Source organism: Harpia harpyja, chromosome Z (assembly GCF_026419915.1).
Source record: "Harpia harpyja isolate bHarHar1 chromosome Z, bHarHar1 primary haplotype, whole genome shotgun sequence".
NCBI classification, from domain to species: domain Eukaryota; kingdom Metazoa; phylum Chordata; class Aves; order Accipitriformes; family Accipitridae; genus Harpia; species Harpia harpyja.
The window spans coordinates 25,442,473-25,451,294 of record NC_068969.1 but is presented as its reverse complement, the minus strand read 5'-3'; the positions used below and the strand labels follow the sequence as shown (position 1 = coordinate 25,451,294).

General features: G+C 51.5%; 1 long non-coding RNA gene across 2 annotated transcripts; it reads right to left on the bottom strand.

The window, feature by feature from the left end:
- Positions 1–4,321: 4,321 nt before the first annotated feature.
- Positions 4,322–7,368, bottom strand: LOC128137800 (uncharacterized). 2 transcript variants are annotated; one of them, XR_008233849.1, is made up of 3 exons: positions 5,943–7,368; positions 4,965–5,055; positions 4,322–4,472 (listed from the first exon to the last, which is right to left on the bottom strand). It is a non-coding gene; the product is annotated as an uncharacterized LOC128137800 (long non-coding RNA). The 2 variants fall into 2 exon arrangements; XR_008233848.1 differs by lacking the exon at positions 4,965–5,055.
- Between the last annotated feature and the right edge of the window lie 1,454 nt (positions 7,369–8,822).

Below are 8,822 nucleotides of genomic sequence, written 5' to 3'. Positions count from 1 at the left end.
GCCCACGCAAGCCTGAGGCTGCTGCAGTCAACGGCATCCCCAGGGGACGAACGGACAACCGCACCCACAGCGTGGCCTCTGGGAGAGGGAAAGAGGCAGCAGTGACCGTTATTACCGCAGCTCGACCCTAGCGGAGCCCCTCCTTCCGCAGACGCCGCTCATTCCCCGCGCCGCTGCTAACGGCACCCACGTTAAGGGAGACTCGAGACCACCGCAGGGCCAGCTTGCTGCCCTCGCGACAGGGCTCGGGGGCTGCCTGCGGCTGCAGCGCAGGCTTCAGGGGAGGGGCTGGAGCTGGGGGCAGCCGCACGGGCCGAGCGGGGCCGGGGGAGCTCTGGCGACTCGGGCAGGCGCCCGCTGGCCGCGCCTGGGGGGTGCCCGCCTCCGTCCCCTCTTCCCTTCTACCGGCTCTCTCTCGGGGAACTCCCCGGCGCTGCCCTGGCCCGGCTCGCCTCCGGCGGACCGGCAGCCTGCCGCGGCGGCCGCTTCGCAGCTTCCCGTCCCGCCAGCCCCGGGCGGCCAGCGGGCAGGAGGCACCCCTCGCCCCCGCCCCGCCGGAGGGGATCGCTCGCCTCACCCGCGGTCCCGGCGCTCGCCCGCTGCCGCCGAGACCTGCGCCCTGCGCGCCGCCACGCTGTTCCCGGGGACCGCGCATGCGCCGGCCGGCGACGGCGCGCCGGAAGGGCCAGAGCCGGCGCGCGAACGCCGGGCTGCAGTACCGCACGTTGGCCACAAGGCGGCAGCAGCAGAGGGGTCGGCGGCGGCGCTGCTGCGCACCTGTGCGGTGCCGGCGCTGCAGTACCGCCCTTTGCGCGCCGAGCGCCGGCCGACACCGCGTGCGTGGGGCGGCAGCGGCGTTTTCTTACCGGGAGGCAGCAGCGAGCGCGGCGGCACCAGCCCGCAGGCACTGCGGCATCGCATTGCCGTTACCGGCGGACGGCAGGGTGGAGCGCGGCGCCAACCTGCAGTACCAGCTTTTGGTCGCCGGGTGGCAGCAGCGAGGCCTGCACGCCAGTGCGCATGCGCGATCGCCGAGCTGCACTATCGCCCGTTCGTCGCCGGGCCGCAGCAAAACAGCGTTTGATGGTCCGTGGTAGTTACACGAGAAACAAGCTAAAAAGGGTTGTTTAGTTTGTGAAATACCAGGATTTTTCTACCTGTGATCACTGCCTGAAGGCTGTTAAAGAGTAATAGCTTGATCATCTATCTAGCAATCTATCACTTACTTTGCTTGATTACTACAGTTACTATTATTGAAAGCACCTAGCCTTTTATAAAGGGCAAATACTGACTTTAAAAGCTTTCAGTGACTCAACAGAACTGCCTTTACTTTTTATAGGTTGCCAGCTTCTTCAAACCAAGCCGCAAGAAACATCTTACCTTCAAGGCTGAACATTCTGCCCCCCCCTCCCCGGAGTTAAAGACAAAACTGTGGTTCACTATTTTCTAATAAAACCTAAGTGGTAAAACATTTCCTCTAAGGGAACTAACTACTATATCCCATTCACTGCAGGTTTCTTAGTATCATGTTGTTACCTGCTTCAAATGCTTTTTTGTATAAAACAGACATCAAAATGAGGCATTACTGGATTTACCTTTATTACGCACACTACCCTGGTGCCACGGAGGACCTGCTTTAAAGCATCAGGAACACACAATTTCTGCACTTGATCTCAAGTATGCCTGCACGTAAAAAGCTATAAAAATGTGCCCTTAGGTAACAAAACTAGACAAGCAATTATTCACTCCCATCCTTTGGTTCTCAGTACTTCCACTGGATGTAGTCGAAGATGTCTTTTTCACATTCTACTAGCTAGGCCCTCCCCAGAAACTCCTGCAAGCATAGTACGGATGGGATTTAAGAGGTAGAAATTCCATACAGCTGCCAAATGCATTGGAAGATTAAGACAAACTGGATTTGCACAGAAACCACAGACCTTTTCATACAGTCGCAACAACAGTCACAAAGGTGTTTAGGTAATAATTCATATTAGCATCAAAGGAAGTAAGGCATCTAATTACCTTTGGGGCTACATGATTGTTCAGTCTTAAAACAAGAAAAATAGCCAGTCCTGTCCTGTCCAAGAAAAGACACAACTGAAAGACATAGATAATCTTGTTAAAAGAATAGGAAAACAGACATGTACTGTGCACGGCACTCAGACCCAATCTTCAGACAAAAAAACCCCTCTCTAAATCAGTCTGGATGGCCCAAAGGGATATCTTCTTAGTGTCACAGTACTGCCCTGTACATAAGCAGGCTGCCTCTCCCTGCTATAATGACATCTAACACCAGCAAGGAAACAGCAAAAAATTTAGGAAACTACAGCATTTACCAGAAGCATTTCCAATACATTTAGGAAACAATTTAAGGAGAAGATCACGCAGAGCATATAACCAGAAATAATACTCTGCACAAGGCTTGAACTGACCAGCCTAGGGGATGGATCATGTACTCATTGATTGTGAAGCCCATTTCCAGAACATGAGTTCTCATGTTTTTATACTGAATGTATCACTGCCTATGAAATATAGCACACCACAGTAATCCTGACCTTGGGGCATAATCTGGAATAAGAGAGAATCATAGAGTCATAGAATGGTTTGGGTTGGAAGGGACATTTAAAGGTCATTTAGTTCCAATTCCCCTGCCATGGCAGGGACATGTTCCACTAGATCAGGTTGCTAAAAGCCCCATCCAACCTGACCTTGGACACCTCCAATGACGGGGCACCCACAACTTCTCTGGGCAACCTGCTCCAGTATCTCACCACCCTCATAGTAAATAAGTTCATCCTTACATCCAATCTAAATCTACCCTCTTTACAGTTTAAAACTGCCGCCCCTTGTCCTGTCACTGTAGGCCCTGGTAAAAAGTCTCTCCCTGCCTTTTCTTATAAGCCCCTTTTAAGTATTGGAAGGCTGCAATAAGGTCTCCCCAGAGTCTTCTCTTCTCCAGGCTGAGCAACCCCAACTCTCTCAGCCTTTCCTCACAGGAGAGGTGTTCCAGCCCTCGGATCATTTTTGTGGACCTCCTCTGGACCCGCTCCAACAGGTCCATGTCTTTCTCATACTGGGGACCCCACAGCTGGACACAGTACTGCAGGTGGGGTCTCACAAGAGCAGAGCAGAGGGGGAGAATCACCTCCCTTGACCTGCTGGCCATGCTGCTTTTGATTCGGCCCAGGATAACAATTGGCTTTCTGGGCTGCAAGTGCACATTGCTGGCTCATGTCCCATTTTTCATCCACCGGTATCCCACAGGGCTGCTCTCAATCCATTCATCCTCCAGTCTGTATTGATACTGGGGGTTGCCCTGACCCAGGTGCAGGACCTTGTGCTTGGCCTTGTTGAACCCCATGAGGTTCACACTGGCCCACTGCACAAGCCTGTCAAGGTCCTGCTGGGTGGTATCCCTTTCCTCTAGAGATCAATTGCACCGCTCAGCTTGGTGTCATCCACAAATGTGCTGAGGGTGCACTCAATCCCGCTACCTGTGTCACTGATGAAGATATTAAATAGTACTGGTCCCAGTATGGACCCCTGAGGAACACCACTTGTTACTAGTTTCCTCTTGGACATCAAGCCGTTGACTGTAAGTCTTTGGATGTGGCCATCCAGCCAATTCTTTATCAATCTACCAGTCCATCCATGAAACCCATATCTCTCCAATTTAACAGCAAGAATGTTGTGGGGGACCATATCAAAGACCTTACAGAAGTCCAGGTAGATGACATCCATAGCTCTTCCCTTCTTCACTGATGCAGTCACTCCATTGCAGAAGGCCACTAGACTAGTCAGGCACAATTTGCCCTTGGTGAAGCCACGTTGGCTGCCTTTAATCACCTCCCTGTTTTGATGCGTCTTGCAGGAGGATCTGTTCCATGATCTTATCAGGCACAAAGGTGAGGCTGACTGGTCAGTAGTTCCCAGGGTCTTTCTTTTTAAAAATGGGTGTGATGTTTCCCTTTTTCCAGTCACTGGGGACTTTGCCTGACGTTTCAAATATGATTGAGAGTGGCCTGGCAACTACGTCAGCTGATTCCCTCGGGACCCTGGCATGCATCTCATTGGGTCCCATGGACTTGTGTATGTTCACATTCCTCAGGTTGTCCCGAACCCGATCTTCACTTACGATAGGAGGGACTTCATTCCCCCAGTCCCTGGTCCCTGTCTTGAGGTTCAGGGGCTTGAGAGATGTGGGAAGAGAGATTACTATTGAAAACTGAGGTAAAAAAATTGCTGAGTACCTCAGCCTTCTCCATGATGGTTGCCACTAGTTCTCCTGTCTTATTTATCAGGGGAGAGGTGTGGTGGGGGGAGGTGTGGTGTATGCATTTTCTTTCATCTTCCTTTTTTGCCCAACACACCTGTAGAAGCCCTTCTTACTATTCTTTGAAACCTTTGCCTAATTCAACTCCAACTGTGCCTTGGCTTTCCTGATCTCATCTCTACACATCCAGGCAGCATCCCTGTATTGAAAAAAAAAAAGTACACATCGAAGACAAGTGTGAGGTTACAAGTCGTTTGGAATTCAGCCATCCAGATGTTCTAGATTTACTACCTATTTAAGTGCACATATTCCAGAATTCTGCACATTCACTGTCCCAGAGGCCTGTTGCAAGCATGACATGCATATTCAAGAAAGGTCCAGCACAACTGCCCTGACCTGTAAATTACTGGTGTTCAACCACTCCATGGTTATAGTGCTAGCATTCATACTAAGAAGTAATGTCAAAGCAGCATGACAAAGTAGGACATAACTCTGAAACTGGATATAAAAAGCCATCTTCCAGTTGTGAGCTGAAATATGGTATTCTCACTAATAGGAAATTAAGAGAGACCTGCATCTGTAGAGTGTCTTTCATACTAGAGAAAGAAATCAGACACCTAGTAAATGCCAGGTTTGGAATGTGGAAATAGAGATTTGAATGTAGAACTTCAAACAAATGCCCATGATGTACCAGACATCTAATGCAGTCTTAGCTTTACTGGCTAACGATTACTTTGTGTGGACAGGGTGCTCCATCTTCTTTATTTGGCAGCTGACAAACACTGTATGAGGAAGCAAAGAAAGCAGGAAAATCAAAATGAAATTAACCAGATTTCAGATCTGTCTTACAGGATTTGATTGATTCCCTGCCCCCCAACCAGCTTTTGAAATGCACATTTCCAAATACGTGTAGTTCTCTGATCTCTTGTATTCTGGAGAGACTAATAATAAATGGCACATGTTAAACAGGCATGAAATTGTAAACATAAGCCTCAGAACTGTATAAAGCCAAGATGAAATCAGAAGCCCTATGTTAAAGGTTTCCCAAGCTCTTTGTTTCATTCAGAAGTTGGAAGCTTTTTGAATGCCAGTTGTAATGTCAGCTACACCAACTGACATTCTGGTATAACCTCCCAAGCACTGCTTCAACTCAGTAGTTATGAATGAATGACCCATGTGTGAAGGATTACCTGTATAGATGCATCTCAGTCATACACATGTAGATAGACCATGGAAGGGTTAAAAAAAAGGTGTTCTGAAACTCTCAAGTTCCCCAAATCTCTTTCCCTAGCCCCTTCCTCAGTGCCTGGATGAGCTGAAGCTGTTCTATTGATCACGACCGTTCAACCTCCAGGGGCAGGTGCTGGAGTGAAACGACAGAGCTAGCAACCACGGCCTCCTGCTGAGTAGCATTTGACCTTTCTGCACAGCTAATGCAGCTGCAAATTCTCTTTTGCCCGCTCAGGACTTGAGTCAGGGGAGGCACGTAACAATCAATGTTCATTCAAAGGCATAGTCTGTCTGTCTATGTTCATTATTAATTCAGCTGCTATTATTAATACTGGATGTCTATAATTTTATAATACAACAATTATGAAATAATACACTACAGCTGCCAAAAACGTTACTATATAACATAGAATATAAGTGAAAAATTCCAACAACTTACAGCCCTGCTGGGTCCTGTTTGTGACACCTGATGTTAGGGCCAAGACAAGTGACCAGGTGAAGCCATAGCTCCCTCCTTTGATTTTCAGAGATGGGCTTTCTTTTGGGCTTGCTGTGAGCTGAACGGGAAGTCAGGGTAAATATCCACCTTCTCAAACTGATGCTGCAGGAACTGTCCACCTCCTTGGCCAATCCACAACTGAGTCCATACCTACTCACCCCTGTAGGTGGAGAACTAAGAAACATGAAGCCATTCATAGGTACTATTGCCCTCATCTCATTGATGTGTTACTGGACTCATACTGGTAACAAATTAGCCCCCCTTCCATTTTGGTTCTAAGGCATGTTTCTTTTTACCCAGGCTCAAAACCATTACTCGGCCTCAGTATCACCATATGCATTTGATTCTAATTTTCCCCATTATTTTTTTCTTGCTTCTTTTACTGCTTCTTCCACCAGAGCCTAAATTTCTTCTTTATTCTCTTGTAATGCTTTTCCCATTCCCACTGATCACTTTCAGGATCCTTAGGGTCTCACGTGTGGGGCATGGACTGTCCAAACAAAACAAGCCACAAATGTAAACTGGTGCATGAGCTGTTGCTATTTCTTAAAGCTGCTAATATCACTGGTAATTTTTCAGTCCATTGCTTTGGATATTGGCCTATAATTTTCTCGAGTTTATTTTTGATAGTCTGCTTCATTCCTTCTACCACTCCAGAGTGCTGTGCGTGGCAAGATATATGCAGCCTTTGTTTAATTCCTTGTTTACTCATGAAGGCTTGAATTACTTCACTTACCACATCTCCTCCTTTTCTATCTCCTGTTCTATCTTATGCTAGCCAGTGATGCATACCAACAGCTAATTTCCTTAGACAGATTTTTTTTTTTTTTACACTTACAGCTGCTGTGTTTCTTTTAGTGGCGAGTCTTCTACCCATCCCCAAAAGATACATGGAATGATAAGCAGAGACTGACTGTTTCTTTAATTTAGAGCAGTTTATATAAACCATCTGCAGTATTTACCAAGGTCTCCAGCTTCTCCGATGCAAGAGACGGGAGCTTGGTTTTATTAGTTTGCTTACAGACTTCGGCTCACTAGAGAAAAGGAGATGGCACGAAGCACCTCACGGCAGTCCGGAGCTCTGCCTCCACGCGCACCCTCCTTCAGTAAAAACAGACTACGGCAGGCAGCGCGTTAGCTGGAGGCGCTCCAGCGGACCACTGGACGATGCATCCCTCACAGCCAGTGCCTGCCCTTCCTTCCCCTCGGGAAAAGCTGCGCCTCGGCAGAGCGCCCTTCCCCTCCGCGGCGGGCCCGTGCCCCGCAGCCCAGACCCGCGCTCGCCGCTCGCCAGCCCTGCCGCACTGCCCCGCAGCCTCCGCAGGGCGGGCCCTCCCCCCGCCGGCGCGCCCGGGGTCGGAGCAGGGACGCCGTGCCAGAAGCCTGCTCGGGCCCCGGCGCGACGCCCGCCCCCCAGCCCCGCCGCAAGCTCACGGCGAGCGGCCGGTCTGGGCGGAGCCGGGGCGGAGGAACCGGCCCCCGCGGCAGCCGCCGCCGCCGCCGGGCCCTGCCCCGCACCTCCGCCGCCAGCCGGAGGCGGACGCAGCGGGCGGGAAACGTCCCGGGGCCCCGCGGGGCAGCCGAGGGGAAGCGCTCGCCCTGCCGGCAGCCCGGGCCCTCGCTGCCGCCCGCCACCGGACACGCGGCCGCGCGGGGCAGGAGCGCGGGGGCCGACGAGGCGCGGCGCGGCGCGGCGCCTGGCGCGCGGCTGCTGCTGGCCGCTCCCGCCCGCCGGTCAGGCACGCGCTCCCAGGCGGCGGCGAGCGCGGCGGAGCGGTGCCGCGTGTGCGGGAGCCGTCGGCGGGGACCGACGAGCGCGGCCGGCTGGCGGCTGGCCGCTGTGTGAGCGCCGGCGGGGGGCGGCGAGCAGGGGCAGCGTCCGTAGGCGGCCGCCAGAGGCCGCCGGGCGCGCGGCGGCGTGCGTGCGGCTGCTGGCGCAGCGCGGTACCCGGGTGGCCCGGAAAGCGTTAGCGTGGGGGCGCAAGAGGGGTGACGGGAGGGGTCTGCAGGGACGACAAGGTAGACGCGTGCTCTCTAGTCGGACTCCCTCGCCCCCGCTCCTGATCTGCGGCTAGCAGCGAGGGTGTTAATGTGCTGCGGGGGAAGAACGTGTAGCAATCCGAGCACCAGATACGGAGAGCAAACAGATCTAAGAGCCCTGAGCAAAACAGGAAAGGGAAAACCTTTAGTCCAAGCCTTTGCATTTGGTTTTTTTCTATTGCAAAGCAAGGTTGTTGGTTTTTTTCTTTTTTTTTTTTCCCTCTCTTTCTTCTTCCTGGCTGTTTGTCAACAGATGTACACTGGAGAGGAAGCTGGTCTGCAGGGGCTGTGTTTCCAGCGGATATGACTGCAGCAAGAAGGACCTGCTAAAGCACATTAGCAAGGCTTGCCTTGACTGTAAGATGGGTCACTTCCTGATGGAGAATTTCAGAGTCAGGTAAAGCAGGAAATGAGGGGGAGGGAAGCCCATGCCACAGCGAGGTCTGTTTGCAACAGGTTTTGGACTGAGAGGAACTGGGAGTGGGTGGAGATTGGCATGGCCAGGATAAGGCAAGTGGCTGTATTGATGAAGTCATAGCCAGCTTCTTCAGTTAATTAACAGTGTAAGTGGGAAAATGGGAAATCAAGCACATGCAAAAATTAGATTTGGTGAAATGCTTTTTCCTCAAGTATTTCAGGTTCTTGGGAGAGCCTTAAAGTGCTGCACTTAAGTAGAAGGGAGAACAAGATGTAAGGATAGTCTGGCACTCTCAGAGTGCCAGCAAACCTCATCTAGTGAGTGCTGGTTAGGAGCCTCCAGGACTTGTCAGGGATTTGAAG